This window comes from Ranitomeya variabilis, chromosome 1 (assembly GCF_051348905.1).
Source record: "Ranitomeya variabilis isolate aRanVar5 chromosome 1, aRanVar5.hap1, whole genome shotgun sequence".
Lineage (NCBI taxonomy): Eukaryota > Metazoa > Chordata > Amphibia > Anura > Dendrobatidae > Ranitomeya > Ranitomeya variabilis.
The window spans coordinates 1,074,945,454-1,074,963,325 of NC_135232.1; positions in this window are offsets into that span (position 1 = coordinate 1,074,945,454).

Below are 17,872 nucleotides of genomic sequence, written 5' to 3' on the forward strand. Positions count from 1 at the left end.
CTCAGTGCTGAGCGCGGGCGCGCCCTGCCCGAACTCAGCTGCAAATCTGACAGCTGAGCGGTCAGATCATCGCCTCGCGTCGCCGCGCCCCCCCCCCCGCACCGCACATAATGGTTGCGGCCACCTCGGCGCCGCCACTCACCCATACCTCCCAACCGTCCCGATTTCAGCGGGACAGTCCCGCTTTGGCACCGGGGTCCCGCTGTCCCGCTTCGGGCATTTAAAATCCCGAATTTGCGGCCGCCGGTGAAGCCCCGCCCACTTCCGGGACGTAGAGAGAGCCTGTTTTTTTTTTTTTTTATATAAAAGCTGCCTCCTGACCGCCCGCGCAACACCCCCCCCCCTCCCGCCCCCTGTGCGGCGCTGCCACGCTGAAGGAGAGAGCCTGCAGCAATCAAGAAGAAAGGTCAGCGATTCACTACCTCTGGCTGTGTGTGCACGGAGCTCCGGCTTCTGCTCTTAGCTGCTATCCCGGCAGAGAAGGAGAGACGGGGGAGGTGCCGGGATAGTGCAGAGCTGTGAGCAGGAGACTGAAGACTTCAGCAGAGAGCTGCACATGGACATCAGCCGCCCCTGCATCACAGAGGAGATTGTGTGTGTGTGATGTGTGTGATGGCTGCGTGTGTGTGTGTGTGATGGCTGGGTGTGTGTGTGTGATGGCTGTGTGTGTGTGATGGCTGCGTGTGTGTGTGTGTGATGGCTGCGTGTGTGTGATGGCTGCGTGTGTGTGTGTGATGGCTGTGTGTGTGTGATGGCTGCGTGTGTGTGTGTGTGATGGCTGCGTGTGTGTGTGTGTGATGGCTGCGTGTGTGTGTGTGATGGCTGCGTGTGTGTGTGATGGCTGCGTGTGTGTGTGTGATGGCTGCGTGTGTGTGTGTGATGGCTGCGTGTGTGTGTGATGGCTGCATGTGTGATGGCTGCGCGTGTGTGTGTGTGTGTGATGGCTGCGTGTGTGTGTGTGATGGCTGTGTGTGTGATGGCTGCGTGTGTGTGTGATGGCTGCGTGTGTGTGTGTGATGGCTGCGTGTGTGTGATGGCTGCGTGTGTGTGATGGCTGCGTGTGTGTGATGGCTGCGTGTGTGTGATGGCTGCGTGTGTGTGTGATGGCTGTGTGTGTGTGATGGCTGCGTGTGTGTGATGGCTGCGTGTGTGTGATGGCTGTGTGTGTGTGATGGCTGTGTGTGTGTGATGGCTGTGTGTGTGTGATGGCTGTGTGTGTGTGATGGCTGCGTGTGTGTGATGGCTGCGTGTGTGTGTGATGGCTGCGTGTGTGTGTGTGTGTGATGGCTGCGTGTGTGATGTCTGCGTGTGTGTGTGATGGCTGCATGTGTGTGTGATGGCTGCGTGTGTGTGTGTGTGTGATGGCTGCGTGTGTGTGTGTGATGGCTGCGTGTGTGTGTGTGTGATGGCTGCGTGTGTGTGTGTGTGATGGCTGCGTGTGTGTGTGATGGCTGCGTGTGTGATGCATTTGTGTCAAAGCTGCATGTGTTTGTGAGCTGCGTGCGTGTGAGCTGCGTGCCTGTGTGTGAGCTGCGTGCCTGTATGTCATTATACAGTATGGAGCATCATGTGTGGTCATTATACAATATGGAGCATCATGTGCGGTCATTATACAGTATGGAGCATCATGTGCGGTCATTATACAGTATGGAGCATTATGTGTGGCCATTATACAGTATGGAGCATCATGTGCGGTCATTATACAGTATGGAGCATCATGTGCGGTCATTATACAATATGGAGCATCATGTGCGGTCATTGTACAGTATGGAGCATCATGTGCGGTCATTATACAGTATGGAGCATCATGTGCGGTCATTATACAGTATGGAGCATCATGTGTGGCCATTATACAGTATGGAGCATCATGTGCGGCCATTATACAGTATGGAGCATCATGTGCGGTCATTATACAGTCTGGAGCATCATGTGCGGTCATTATACAGTCTGGAGCATCATGTGCGGTCATTATACAGTCTGGAGCATCATGTGCGGTCATTATACAGTCTGGAGCATCATGTGCGGTCATTATACAGTCTGGAGCATCATGTGCGGTCATTATACAGTCTGGAGCATCATGTGCGGTCATTATACAGTATGGAGCATCATTTGCGGTCATACAGTATGGAGCATCATGTGCGGTCATTATACAGTATGGAGCATCATGTGCGGTCATTATACAGTATGGAGCATCATGTGGGGTCATTATACAGTATGGAGCATCATGTGCGGTCATTATACAGTCTGGAGCATCATGTGCGGTCATTATACAGTATGGAGCATCATTTGCGGTCATACAGTATGGAGCATCATGTGTGTTCATTATACAGTATGGAGCATCATGTGCGGCCATTATACAGTATGGAGCATCATGTGGGGTCATTATACAGTATGGAGCATCATGTGCGGTCATTATACAGTATGGAGCATCATGTGCGGTCATACAGTATGGAGCATCATGTGTGTTCATTATACAGTATGGAGCATCATGTGTGGCCATTATACAGTATGGAGCGTCATGTGTGTTCATTATACAGTATGGAGCATCATGTGTGGCCATTATACAGTATGGGGCACTGTGTGGCCATATTTTTTTGTTTATAATTATTGTATATGAAACAGTGTGATCGGCAGTGCTAAATGGGTGTGGTTGGGATGTGGATATGGGTGTGACTAATTATGAATGGGTGTGGTCAGAGGCGTGGCCTAAAATTTGCCGCGGCGCGCAAAGCGCGCCGCAAACTTTGTCCCTCTTTCCCATCTTCAAAAGTTGGGAGGTATGACTCACCTCCGCTCCGCGCTGGATGAACAGCGAGAATGAACAGCCAGGATGAGGCAGCTCGGCCACTCCCACACTGATAGCAGGGGCGCCGCGCTCTCGGCTGAGCACGGGCGCTCCCTGAGACAGTGATCAAAGAGCTAAGCACACACACTATCACTGTCAGACTAGGCTGCCTGGCTGTTGCCAATTTCAATGCTGGACAGGACAGGCTGCAGTCTAGTCTGACAGTGGTAGCAGTATAGCAAAAATGCCCACCCCCTGCCTATGGATTAGTCCTTCCCTTCCCAGCAGCCCCATTTAGCAGTCTGAGCGCGCTCAGACTCAGAGGGCAGAGGGCACTGACACACTGAACAGGTGAGGGGGTCTGAGGGATGGGATGGGTTGGGCTAGCCTTTTTTTTTGGATGGGGACCCCCACACCTGCCCCCCCCCCAACCACCCTTGGGGCATGCTGATTTGGCATGCCCCACAGCATGAAACCCGGGAGGGGGCCCAGCTGACTTACCTCATCTTTGGCAGTCTGGTGGCATCCTCACCCAGGCGAGAAGTGTTGGAAAGAGTTATGGCAGTAACTGTATACCTGGCAACCAATAATTTAGCTTTTCGAGGATCGTCAAATACATTGTTTACACCAAATAATGGACATTTCCTTGGGCTTATAGAGCTTCTTGGAAAATTTGAACCAGTAATGAGAGATCATTTAAAACGAATTACTTCCCAGGAAATCCATACACATTACTGTGGAAATTTAATTCAAAATGAAATTATCTGCTTGATGGCCTCTCAGGTGAAGAAATGTATTCTAGAAAAAGCCAAAAGATCTAAGTATTTTTCAATAATGTTGGACTGCACACAAGATGCAGGTCACACTGAACAGTTGTCATACACCTTAAGATTTGTTGATATAGATGATGATCACGTAGCAATAAAGGAACATTTTATTGGCTATCGTCCTGCTACTGATACATCTGGGGAAAGTCTCGCCAATCTCCTTTTAGAAGAGATTAGTAAATGTGACCTGGAATTAGAAAATGAACTGGCAGAAAAGCTGAATTATTCGGAAGCTATTAATGCTTTTGCAGCGGCTAAATCTAGAAGAGTCAGTTTCTCATAAATCTGCAACCTACAATTTTTAGGATCTGTTTCCAAAATAATTAATAGATATTATTTACCTACAACTTTGTTCTCACCGTTAATAATTAGCATACTTGTCCCTTTTCCCCAAGTTCTATATAAGTTAAAGGCAAATTATAATTTATTAAAAAAAGGGAAGATACAAGCCTGCTCTCTATTTATTACTCAAGCCCACAAAAATAATGTTTATTATTTTCGGTGCCGGGGGGGGGGGGGGGGGGGGAGAAATTTCCTACTCTCGCCCTGTGTCATTTTTGGGCTAGAAACTGCCCTGCTTACAACCATCAGCGGAGAAGGGGATCCATTGAAGGGACTGAGACCCATCATCACATCTTGTTCAACCATCGAGCAGTACAGACAGAAGACTTGCCTGGAAGGCAGCAAAAGCTGATGGCTGGAACCAGAGTCATGCTCCTCACAACATTGCTAGAATACAGTGGGTTTAATCCCAGAAGAAAGGGAGCAAAATGAACCCCTCTTGGAATGAGCGGACCTGGGAGAGGCTTCTTGAGGTGGCTCAAGACAACACTACTACCACCCCTGAGAAAACATACTGTCCTTGTGGATCTCCTCCTCCTATGTGGAAGCAGCCAAAGGTGCAGTTGACACAGGGAGCTGTTGCTTATTTCTATATGTTGGGGACTCCGGCACTACAGGCTTACTTACAGCCCAGGCACCGGGAATCAGGCTCCAGGAAGCAGGTGGAGGCAGTCCACCACAGTCTTCTGCGGAAGGAGAAGAAGAAGCGCACACCAGAAGAGGAATACTGTATTACCCTCCTTATAATTATTCACTAGCTTTTCACTTTGTGTAAAGTCTTTGAGTGTAGGAGTCCAGCAACTATACTTTAAAAATGTTAACACAGATTACCTAACCAGGTATGAAGTGACACATAAGTGGATAAAAAGTGAAAAGATCTTTATTGACATATTATTTAAAATAAAAAATCTTAAAAAGACAGGATGATGAAAAAGTCGGACCTCCACAACAAAATCAGGGGGTGACCCAAAAGAACCCAAATGGCAATGTATTTTTTGAGATTTATATATAATGTTGCTTATACTTGAAATAATATCCCTATAAAAAGGAAAAAAGAACTAGCAGTATGGATGGACGTAAAACGTCTCTTTGCAAAAACCATATGGCAGTCTTATATCTAATGAGAGGATATAAACAAGACAAGTAGCAAAAAAAAAAAATATATATATATATAGCAATACCCTCACATCGTAATATAAAACATAGCTTTGATACTAATGGGTGATGAATTTGATAGTGACTCAAGGGTGGAGAAAAAATCCACTCCTACATGAAAGAGAGTAATTGGAACTAGAGCAATAAAAAGAGTGGTCACAAGATGGCAGTGCGATGCCCACTATCAGAAAGAAGTTAAGTACATGAGGAAAGAGCCAAATGCAAAGAAAAAATGATTAAAAAGCCATGAAATATTTACCTGAAAGTGAGTGGAGAAGGTAGCAAGGAAATGGGGGAGCGGGTCACCTCCTGCGCCCGACAAGCGCCGTTTTGCCTTTCGGCTTCTTCCAACAGAAGGGGCACATTTTATTCAGCGTTGGTGCGCATGCGCCGGTCTTGTAACTCTGCAGGACTTGCGATCGGCTTCACCATGATGATGTGCGGCTTGCATACCGTGCATCATCTGATGCGGGACCGCAAGTCTCCTTTATCTCAGGGCACTCTACCGCCTCATGTGCCGCTAATAATGCTGTGTTCACTTGTTTAACAATACCCGACAAGTTCACTCCCTGTACGCACAAGGCTGATTAACTCCGCCCCCTACTGCGTGTCACACTCTGCGCTCCTATATGCCGAATAACCAAACACATGACAGGAAAAAGCATAGCAAAAGGTGAAACAATCTATGCTAAAAATAGTGAGGACCAATAATCAGGGATAGTCGCTGAAAGGAATATAGAAAGAGCTGTGGGTCACAAGGACCCAAAAACGACCAAAAATCCCAATGTATATCCAAAAATATCAACTTTTATTAATATATAATAATAACAAAGATACAACATGTAGGGAACAGGTGAGGCATTTTGCCTCACCTGTTCCCTACATGTTGTATCTTTGTTATTATTATATATTAATAAAAGTTGATATTTTTGGATATACATTGGGATTTTTGGTCGTTTTTGGGTCCTTGTGACCCACAGCTCCTATATGCCGTTAGCAACACTGTACACACACCCTTAGTAACACCCGACACGCCCACTTACTCTTATGCACAGGGTCGATTAAGGCCGCCCCCCTTTTGTGCGTCACACCTGGCTCCCAGGACATAAAAATCCACACCTAATACCAAGACTCCATTACGTCCCTTCTGTTGGAAGAAGCCGAAAGGTGAAACGGCGCTTGTCGGGCGCAGGAGGTGACCCGCTCCCCCATTTCCTTGCTTCCTTCTCCACTCACTTTCAGGTAAATATTTCATGGCTTTTTGATCCTTTTTTTCTTTGCATTTGGCTCTTTCCTCATGTACTTAACTTCTTTTTGATAGTGGGCATCGCACTGCCATCTAGTGACCACTCTTTTTATTGCTCTAGTTCCAATTACTCTCTTTCATATAGGAGTGGCTTTTTTCTCCACCCTTGAATCACTATCAAATTCATCACCCATTAGTATCAAAGCTATGTTTTATTTTACGATGTGAGGGTATTGCTATATATATATATATATATATATATATATATTTTTATTTTTTATTTTTTTTTTTTTGCTACTTGTCTTGTTTATATCCTCTCATTAGATATAAGACTGCCATATGCTTTTTGCAAAGAGACGTTTTACGTCCATCCATACTGCTAGTTCTTTTTCTTTTTTCCTTTTTATAGGGATATTATTTCAAGTATAAGCAACATTATATATAAATCTCAAAAAATACATTGCCATTTGGGTTCTTTTGGGTCACCCCCTGATTTTGTTGTGGAGGTCCGACTTTTTCATCATCCTGTCTTTTTAAGATTTGTTATTTTAAATAATATGTCAATAAAGATCTTTTCACTTTTTATCCACTTATGTGTCACTTCATACCTGGTTAGGTAATCTGTGTTAACATTCATAATCGAAGTGCTATTTTTCTGCCTAAAAATTCTTTTTTGGATTATGGGATTTATACTTTAAAAATATTTGAAAGGGGCTTATTAGTTGTTCTCTTTCGGGGATCTATGGATGACCCTCCTTATAATTTTTTACTGGCTTTGCACTTGCTGCAAAGCCTTATTGAGTGTAGAAGTACATAAACTGCATTTTCAAAAAGTTTATGTTCCAAATGTATTTCTGGATTCAATTAGTTATCCATACAGTTTCATGTGTTTATTGATTCATTACCATTGTATGCAAAACTGAAAAAAGAGTTTAAAAAAATTGTGCTGGGTTGAATTTCTCACCCATACAATGTTCCATGGTCTGAGGAAAATTTATGTGATAGCTAACCATTCAAAAAATATTCAAAAATTTTGCTGGGTTAAATTTGGCACTTGTACAGTATTCCGTGGTCTGGTCTACTTTTTGGGATCTATAGCACTCCAAAAAAGTGTTTAAAAAATTTGCTGGGCTAAATTTCTCAGTCATACACTATTCCGTGGTCTGAGGTAAATTTCTATGATATCTAACCCTCCAAAAAATGTTCAAAAATGTATCGGTATTATATTTCTTATCCATAAATTATTATGTCTTCTTGGGTACATTTTGGTCTTATGTAACTCTCTCAAACATTTTTTTTTAAATGTATCTGTATTATATTGCTCATTCTTAGAGTATTACGTCTTCATGGTTACATGACAGTGGTTTTTAACTCTCAAGAAAATTGTTACAAAATTTATTGGTATTATATTGCGCATCCATAGAGTATTACATCTTCTTGGGTACATTTCGATTGTATCTAACCTTAAAAAGTACTCACAATTTTTTCGATTTTACATTGCTCATCCATACAGAATGATGTATTCTTGGGTACATTTTGGTGGCATGTAAACAAAAAACAGAAAATAAGTGTTTTAATCTTAGTGTAAACTTATTTTTTTGTTTGTGACTTTTGTATATTCACAGTTGATAAATCAGACTGGCCAGACTGGATGTGCTACTTTCTTTGCTTAAACGGATGAATAATTATTAATTTAAAAGCGTTCAGCTTGTACTGTAGTTTGAGAGAAATGATGGAGCATTCATGTGTTGACACATTACTATTAGTAAAATGGAGAACTATAATTGTTTTAAAATTACAATCTTTTTCCTAGTCTACAAGAGATTATACTAGCTTGACATCTCATTCCGAGTTGAGCAGTATTAAGGAAATTCTTCAGGCAGTGTTAATTGCAGATATTTCATCAAAGCAAAGTTGTTGTTCCACCTTCATAACTACTAAAAACACTTAAAAATCTGCAAAGTAGAGCATGCTTAAAAATTATACAGTCTTCCTATTTATACTACAGTTTATCTGTAAATTTGAAGCAAGAATTTTAACTGTGACATTAAAATCAGAATTATTCATGTGCAATCCCCAATATAATAAAATATACTAGCTGTCTATTGAATTACAGATTCAATTCATATAGTTAGGCAGTCTCTAAGGTTGAGAACAAATGTACTGCAAGTCCACCTACACAATCTTGCTATCATTTGTAAACCTGCAAGGTGCACTATGCGTCACATACTGTTGCATGCTATGGCAATACATTTGAACTAAAAAGCTTAGATCCCTAATATTAGGCATGGGTTTTACATTAGAAACAGCATTTCATTAAAAAAAGAATTTGTTTTAGATTAACAGGTTTTAGTAGACAAAAGAGCTCACCACAAACTAATATGCTTAAAAATATTTTCTATAATTAAATTGTTTAAAGAAATAAAATTCAGACAAACACGTGTAATGCCATAGCAGGCAAAAGAGAAAAAAGGGGGTTACTGACCAATATGACAATATACTGGGGTAACCACGAAAGGTGTGCCTAGATTACCCTAATACACCCTGATCCACCCCTACCGTGCTGTGGAGGTTGGCACCCTAATTTGAATGCCAATTGATGCCCATGCTCAATGATGGCTAGCCCTGATTATTTCCCTAGGATTCCCTATCTTCCACCAAAAATAGCAATCAACAAGCCATTTTAATGGATACCAAAACCACAAATAATCCTTTAAACAATGCGGAGGCTCAGTCAGCAAAAGAGATGTTGTCTTTATGGAAAGGTTGGGGGGTTGGGTTTGGGTGAAAGAGAGTGGGGGTTCTTTATCCTAGATGATGGTGTGGATTCTTAAGATATGATGATAAATATCAAGGGATGTCCAACAATCATATGCATAATGTCACCTTGACGCCATCAACAGAGTCAAAAACAAATATTCATCAGAAAATTATTTGTCAGATAACTATAACCATAAAAAGCATATTGAAATATTTAGGGGAAAACCAAATAGGGGTTGGGCTAGCCAATAAACTCTCTCTGGTATCACTAATTAAATGTCCCTGCCTTGCAGCGGAGGTTGACACCCTAGCTTGCACGTAAAATGGTTCCCCCGCTCAGTCAATGAGCCATTGTTGAGCGGGGGTGCCATTTTGCCTACAAGCTAGGGTGCCAACCTCCACTGCAAGGTAGGGACATTTAATTAGGGATTCTGGAGGGAGTATATTGGCTAGCCCAACCCCTATTTGGTTTCCCCTAAATATTTCAATATGCCTGTTATGGTTATCTTACAAATAATTTTCTGATGGATATTTGTTTTTGACTCTGTTGATTGTGTCAAGGTGACATTCTGTATATGATTGTTGGACATCCCTTCATATTTATAATCATATCTTAAAAAACACACCATCATCTAGGATAAAGAAAAAAAACACCCTTTATCACCCAAACCCAACTCCCCCACCACCTCTCCCTAGCTCCATAAAGGCAATATCTCTTTACTGACTGAGCCTCACCTTTGTTTAAAGGATTATTTGTGGTTTTGGTATCCATTGGAATGGCTTGTTGATTGGCATTTTTGGTGGAAGATAGGGAATCCTAGGAAAGCCATAGTTGAGTGGGGGCACCAATTTGCATTCAAGTTAGGGTGCCAAACTCAGCAGCAAGGTAGGGGTGGGTCGGGGTGTATTATGGTGACCTAGACACACCTTTCGTGGTTACCCTAGTTTATCGTATTGGTCAGTAACCTCCTTTTCCTCTTTTGCCTGGTATTGCATTATGTGTTAACACTCAAAAAAACTCCCAGAATAGCATATAGGAATTATAACTCAAAATACATAGAATACCACAAAAAATTGGTGCAAAAAGACCAAAGACCAAAGTATAATCCAATTAATAAATATCTTTATTGTATATTGCACAATCAATACTAAAATCTAGAAACGACTGGACACCAAGTCAAGAGGACCAGGCACATACATGCACTATACTCGCCATAAGAAGAAAACAGTATAACCTCCATTAACACCCTGCCACATAGATTATTTTAGGTACACGTCCTATATAAAAATCATGGCATAGGGGTGAAAAAACATGCCCATAAATAGAATACTAATAGCAGCACTATATTAAATTAAGGTGCGAGTGCATAAGTCAAATTCAGTGTGACTCTGCAAAGCTGTCAGGCAACAAATTGTAGGGAGGAGAATAATATACCTTACCAGTAATGCAGGCTATTGTGCAGTAAATGTCCGGTCCCCGCCGCCCCAACGCACATTTCATTATGACTTCCTCAGGAGGCGTGCGTTAGGGAGAGGGTCCCTGCTATTTAACCATGGCCCGACCAATCAGAGCGTACTAATCACTCATGTGCCCGTGCATACACACAGGAGGCCGGCGCTTGTATTAGTGAAAAGCGGATGTAAGTCCCGTATAAATGGCGCATGCGCCATCTCGATGGCGTCCCTAGGGACCATCACTAGGGCGGCAGGGAGACGTGAACACCAGCCGCCGTCATGGAGATGGCGCGCGTGTGACACGCCGCTGTTGCCACCAATATGAAGATCCGGAGCCAGGGAGACGGCGCATGCGCACTGAGATATCCAGTGCCATGCCAGAGGATAAAATAAAGCAAGGAGTTCTATATAATAAGGAGAATCCCGATCAAAAATGTGGATGAAACAAGAAATAAAGTGCATTCTAAAGACTAAACATGAATTAAGAGACATAGATTAAATATATATATATATATATATATATATATATATATATATATATATATATGAGTGCAAAAATGCAACAAATGCAACAAATATATAGTGCTGTCAAATATACTAAATGTAAACAATAATAATAGCAGCAAGTTAATGCACACAAGTGCAAATATAAAGTGATGAAATATAAGCAGTATTGATACTATACAGTATAATAAATATTAAAATTGATGAGTAACTACATATATAAGTGCAAATATAAAGATATTCAAAAGTATAAAATATTAATGTGATAGGAAATATCCTAAATATAGATATAACAGCAAAAAAAAAAATTAAACAATATAAATCTATACAACAATATACAAACATACATACATATTAATAACAAGTGAAAAAATATTTCTTGTTTAATAAATAGAGTCTGATAATCCACCGCCAAAGAGCATATACCGGGATTAAATATGTTAAAGATGTGTTTGTCAAAATGGTTTCTGGTGACATCGAGCAACTTTGTTCTAACAGGAGTTGTGGCATCAATGTGGCGGAAGATAGGGCCATTAAGGAGATGAAACAATGGTCTGATGTGACAATCAAACAGGCCGATAAAAGGGGGAATGTGGTTGTGTGGCCGAATTCTCAGTATGAAAGAAAAGCGCACAAATTGCTTTCTGAGAAAACGTGCTACAAAAAACTTCCTTTTAACCCGATGGTGGATTTTCAAAAAGACCTGGTTGATATCACGACACACGCTTTTGATCAAGGTACTATCCCCCAAAAATTGTTGGATCTTGTTATTTCTATGAAACCCAGGCTGCCAACCTTTTACCTCATTCCCAAGATCCATAAGGACCCCCTTAATCCCCCTGGGAGGCCGATGTTTCAGGGAATGAGGGAATTTGTGAATTGGCTTGCCAGATAATTGTTTTCCATTTGAAACCTATTGTGAGTACACTTCCCTCATATATTAGGGATACCATGGCTGCTTTACGCAGTTTTGATGGTCTCCATGTTCAGGACGACATGATTCTGGTTATGGCCGACATTGAAAGTTTATACACCTCTATTCGGCATGAGGAAGTGATCCGGGCGGTCTCCTGGTTCCTTGGTGCAGGAGATATGGACAAATCTACTGGTGAGATTATTATTGAACTCTTGCGTTTTATTTTGATGCATAACTGTTTTATTTTTCCTAATCAGATTTATCTCCAGCTCCAGGGGACCGCCATGGGGGCCGCCTGTGCCCCGTCCTATGCTAATTTGTTTTTGGGTGCCTGGGAGAGACATTTTTCTTAGCAATCCAGTGGTGCACATTGACAAGGTACACCACTGGATTCGCTATATTGATGATGTATTTTTTTTGGGGAAGACACAGTTGAATAGTTACATCAATTTATGTCCACATTGAATGGGAATGAACTCAACATTAGGCTGACCTTTACTTATGGTAGAAAGATCAATTTTTTAGATTTGGATATTTGTGTTTCTTCCCAGGGGTTGATAGAGACAGATGTATACCGGAAACCTACAGCGACAAACACACTACTGCACGCAAGTTCTTCTCACCATCAGTCAACTATTGATGGGATCCCTATAGGTCAACATTTGAGGGTTAAAAGAATTTGTTCAACACAGGAAAAATTTGATCACCAAGCGCGGGATTTATATCATCTTTAGAGAACGGGGCTATAGCCACAGACAAATCCGACGTGGCTATAAAAGAGCGTGTCAAAAATCTCGTAATGAACTCCTATATCAAACAGCATCTAAGAAAGAAGACTCACAGGTGAGATAGATCACTCACTTTAATTGTCAGTGGAAGGCTTTCACTGACATTATTTCTAAGCATTTGGCTATTTTACGATCTGATGTGATCTTGAAGAACATATTGCCTGAAAAACCATTGATCACAGCAAAGAGATCGAACAATTTGCGAGATCTTTTGGTAAGAAGGCACTATTCTCCAACCAACAGAGATAATAGTGTTGCGAGGGAGCCTATTGTAGGATTTTTTCCCTGTACTTTCAGCAAAGGATGTCAAAACCATGTCAAGTGTAAGGAATTTGTTAATTCCCAAGGCAACAGAAAGTTTCAGATTCAACATCATCTCACATGTGCTTCTAAAGGAGTTGTTTATTATGCACAATGCCCGTGTAATAAAATCTACATTGGGATGACCACCCACGAATTAAAAATAAGAACTAGGGAGCATGTTTGAGATATTGAGAAAGCAAAGACCATAAAAGATGTGAGTTCATTAAAAACATTACCTCGCCATTTTTCTCAATATCACCAATGTAATGCTCGAAAATTGGTCATTAAGGCCATTGACCAAGTTTCATTGGGCCCACGAGGTGGCGACCTATTTAAAGCTCTAGCTAAGGTCGAGAGTCGGTGGATCTACCGTCTTAATACCGTCATCCCGGTTGGATTAAATGAGAATTTTGGGTTTGGCTCATTCTTATAGGTATCCTACAAAGAACACATTTTTTAGGGGGTGGGTTTCTGTTTTTCTGTTATTTTAATTGTTTTTAACTCTTATGTTTCATGTGATTTTCAGTTTTTCATCTACATATATGGATTCGTGCTTGAATTATGTTTCCGACCTCTATTCATTCTGTTATGAGGATTCTTTTGAGGACAATTTCGAAACTTATGGGACAATCCCAGTATATGCTCTTTGGCGGTGAATTATCAGACTCTATTTATTAAACAAGAAATATTTTTTCACTTGTTATTAATATGTATGTATGTTTGTATATTGTTGTATATATTTATATTGTTTAATGTTTGTTTGTTTTTTTCTTGCTGTTATATCTATATTTAGGATATTTCCTATCACATTAATATTTTATACTTTTGAATATCTTTATATTTGCACTTATATATGTAGTTACTCATCAATTTTAATATTTATTATACTGTATGGTATCAATACTGCTTATATTTCATCACTTTATATTTGCACTTGTGTGCATTAACTTGCTGCTATTATTGTTGTTTACATTTAGTATATTTGACAGCACTATATATTTGTTGCATTTTTGCACTCATATATATATATTTAATCTATGTCTCTTAATTCATGTTTAGTCTTTAGAATGCACTTTATTTCTTGTTTCATCCACCGTTTTGATCGGGATTCTCCTTATTATATAGAACTCCTTGCTTTATTTTATCCTCTGGCGCGGCACTGGATATCCCAGTGCGCATGCGCCATCTCCCTGGCTCCGGATCTTCATATTGGTGGCAACAGCGGCGTGTCACACGCGCTCCGTCTCCATGACGGCAGCTGGTGTTTGCATTGCCCTGCCGCCCTAGTGATGGTCCCTAGGGACACCATCGAGATGGCGCATGCGCCATTTATACGGGACTTACATCCGCTTTTCACTAATACAAGCGCCGGCCTCCTGTGTGTATGCATGGGCACATGAGTGATTAGTACGCTCTGATTGGTCGGGCCATGGTTAAATAGCAGGGACCCCCTCCCTAACGCACGCCTCCTGAGGAAGTCATAATGAAACGTGCGTTGGGGCGGCGGGGACTGGACATTTACTGCACAATAGCCTGCAATACTGGTAAGGTATATTATTCTCCTCCCTACAATTTGTTGCCTGACCGCTTTGCGGAGTCGCACCGAATTTGACTTATGCACTCGCACCTTAATTTAATATAGTGCTGCTATTAGTATTCTATTTATGGGTATGTTATTTTACCCCTATGTCATGATTTTTATAAAGGATGTGTACCTAAAATAATCTATGTGGCAGGGTGTTAATGGAGGTTATACCGTTTTCTTCTTATGGCGACTATAGTGCATGTATGTTCCTGGTCCTCTTGACTTGGTGTCCAGTCGTTTCTAGATTTTAGTATTGATTGTGCATCTTGTGCCGCAAGATATGCAGGTGTGGGGTCTCGAACATATTTTTCAAGTACGCCAAAGACACTCGGTTAGCACATGAGCATGTAATGCCTTATCCAAGCACTTTCGCTCATCACTAGTTTTAATTTTTTAAATAAAAGTCACCAGCCTCAGCAGTTAGCAGGATGACACAAGACTGGAGATGCTAGTGATTGGCTGCAGTGGTCTCAAGTGTAGACAGCAAGTGACTGCAGCACATACAGTAAGTAAGCAGAAAACATATAGGAGCACAGTAGTATCATTGAATAGACAATCAAGTAAGTAATGTCTGTTTTACCATTTTATGGATTTCACTATTTTAGCCAATGTTTCATTAATCCTGGAAAACTCCATTAAAGGAACTGTTTGATTATAATATGGTTGCTGTCCAACTACTTTGTCATCATTATGAGATTTATGAGTATTCAACATCAGGTACCCCAACAGTTGTTGTTTGTCTAGCTGCTGCGAATGTAAACACTTTGAATGTGTAGCGGCTACTGCCATGTGCTACAGAACAGCCCCTATGCAATAGATAGGATAGCTTCTCTTTGTTTGTTCTTACACTGAATTTGTATGCAAATTCAAGCAGTTAAATGGTTGGCAATTGATAAAAACTGTAATGATATTCACGTCATCATTCAACTTTTCCTACCACTCCGCTGCTTTCTGCCCGCTATCCGGTCTTCTTTTTTTTTGCTGTAACTTTCCCAGCTCTGCTGTGTTACTAAATCTAAAATCTCTGATTGGGTCAGAGCAGCTGCACCTAGTAAACTAAGTGATACATTGTTGGATACGGGGTCTATTTGACTATATCATGCTGCTCTTAAATGGGGTAGCGAAAACCTGCTCATAGATTCCCTTTAATCTGCAACATTGATCCAAAGGAAAGAAAAAAAACCATGAAGCAAATACTATATATCCAATGTTAGGGTAAAAAAAATACCTTCACGAATACAGATATGACAAATAGACTGGCTACTTACATCATCAACCATATCCATACTCTTGCACTCATTCTGTGATATTATACTTTCAAGGAAAACGTACAGATCCTTAATCAATTAATTTAGTGAATCGACTATTGCAACATTTTGTGGCAGAAAAAAAAAGTCTCACTACTCATACTGTAAAGAATCACCTTCTGTCGAGATCAACTTTCTTCTACTATTTATAGAGGATTGCCTCTTATCATTGTTGCAAGCCTAGGTGTAAAAAAAAAATAGGAACATTTCTGTATATGTTCATATAGCAATACCTTGTAATAAGATTGCCCCTGTAATATCTTTTAAAACATTTCTTGCAACTGTAGGCCATTCATTCACTTATTAGCTGTAGTCGCTTTTCTCTGCATTTGCTATACGCAATTTATGTTATTCTAATACACTAGAGCCCAAATTTGTATTTTGCTTGTATCATAGACTATAGCTAGCCAAAGAGCCCTTCATATTGTGTGAAGACACATGGTGCCTATAGTCTTCCACTTGACTGTAAAATCTCTTCAAAAATATAAATAACATTTTCAGCCGTATTCCAAGATTCTCTGCAAAACACAGAGTTAAACAAAAGCTAAAACAAAAAAATATAGTCATCATTAGGGTTGAGCGACCTTTAGTTTTTTAGGGTCGAGTTGGGTTTTGTGAAACCCGACTGTCTTAAAAGTCGAGTCGAGTGAAATCGGCCGACCACAGTGAAAAGTCGGGTTTCGGCCGAAACACGAAACCCAGTGAAGATAATTTTTTTTTTTTTTTTAAATTCTCTCTCTCTCTCTCTCTCTCTCTCTCTCTCTCTCTCTCCCCTCCGTCCCAGAACAGAAAATTTCGATTTGCACATTCCAAATCGCTACTGCGCACAAGCGATAAAATGATGATAGGCGTTCACTCCCCTATCACCTATGTCATCACTCTGCCCACGCTCATTCATTGGCTGAAAAAATGGCGCTAATTGCGTCATACGAAATGCGACTTTGGCGCCAAGATCGCGTACCGCATGGCCGACCCCACACAGGGATCGGGTCGGGTTTCATGAGACGCCGACTTTGCCAAAAGTCGGCGACTTATGAAAATGAACGACCCGTTTCGCTCAACCCTAGTCATCATCACTACAATAAAAGAAAAGTACCATGACAGTTGCAGAGATCAATCCTGTGCTACAACACTTTACCCTAACGAAAAAATACTGCCTTTTTAAGCATGCTATGTTTTTGTGTGGAGTTTAAAAATACTATGATATATTTTTATATTATTAGTCAAGATTTTCACTTCTTTGAACTCTTGATCATAACTAAAAAAGCATATACGCTGCTTTTAAAAGGAGAATGTCTGAATTTTGAGCATCAAACATTCTTTAGCCTAAAAAATTTCATCACACAATTTAATAGAAAGTTTTTATTCTTTGTGAAATAGGTTATGTTTATGATAAAATTATATTTCTTGTTTATTGAAAATAAAATCAACCGTCTTAGCTCTAGCATTGTTTGTGAATGTGAAGCTTTAAAATATAGAGACCATAGAATGATTACGATGTCATCAAACTGAGTTAGAGATTAGTTTTTGCTTCTTGATTTGTTTACTGGCATTCTATAGCCATGTCAAAACAATGCGAGCATACAATATATCCTTTATACATAATGCAGATGTAATCTTTGTTTTTTAAAAGATTCAAATAAAAAGGTATTTTTTTCACAAAGAGTAACTTCATATTGTAGATGTCATATAGAAGGTAAAAAGTAATTATGCTAAAAGAAACTGAAAAAAAAATCTGTTCTTATTAGTGTTATGTATTATTTCCACAATGGTCTAAAACACACCTCTCCAAATTATCTGACAATAGGCTGCTATAGATGACATTTTGATCAATGTTAATGGAACTTTAACCCCTTCAGGTCATGGCGTTTTCTTTTTTTTTTCTTTTTTGTCTTTTCC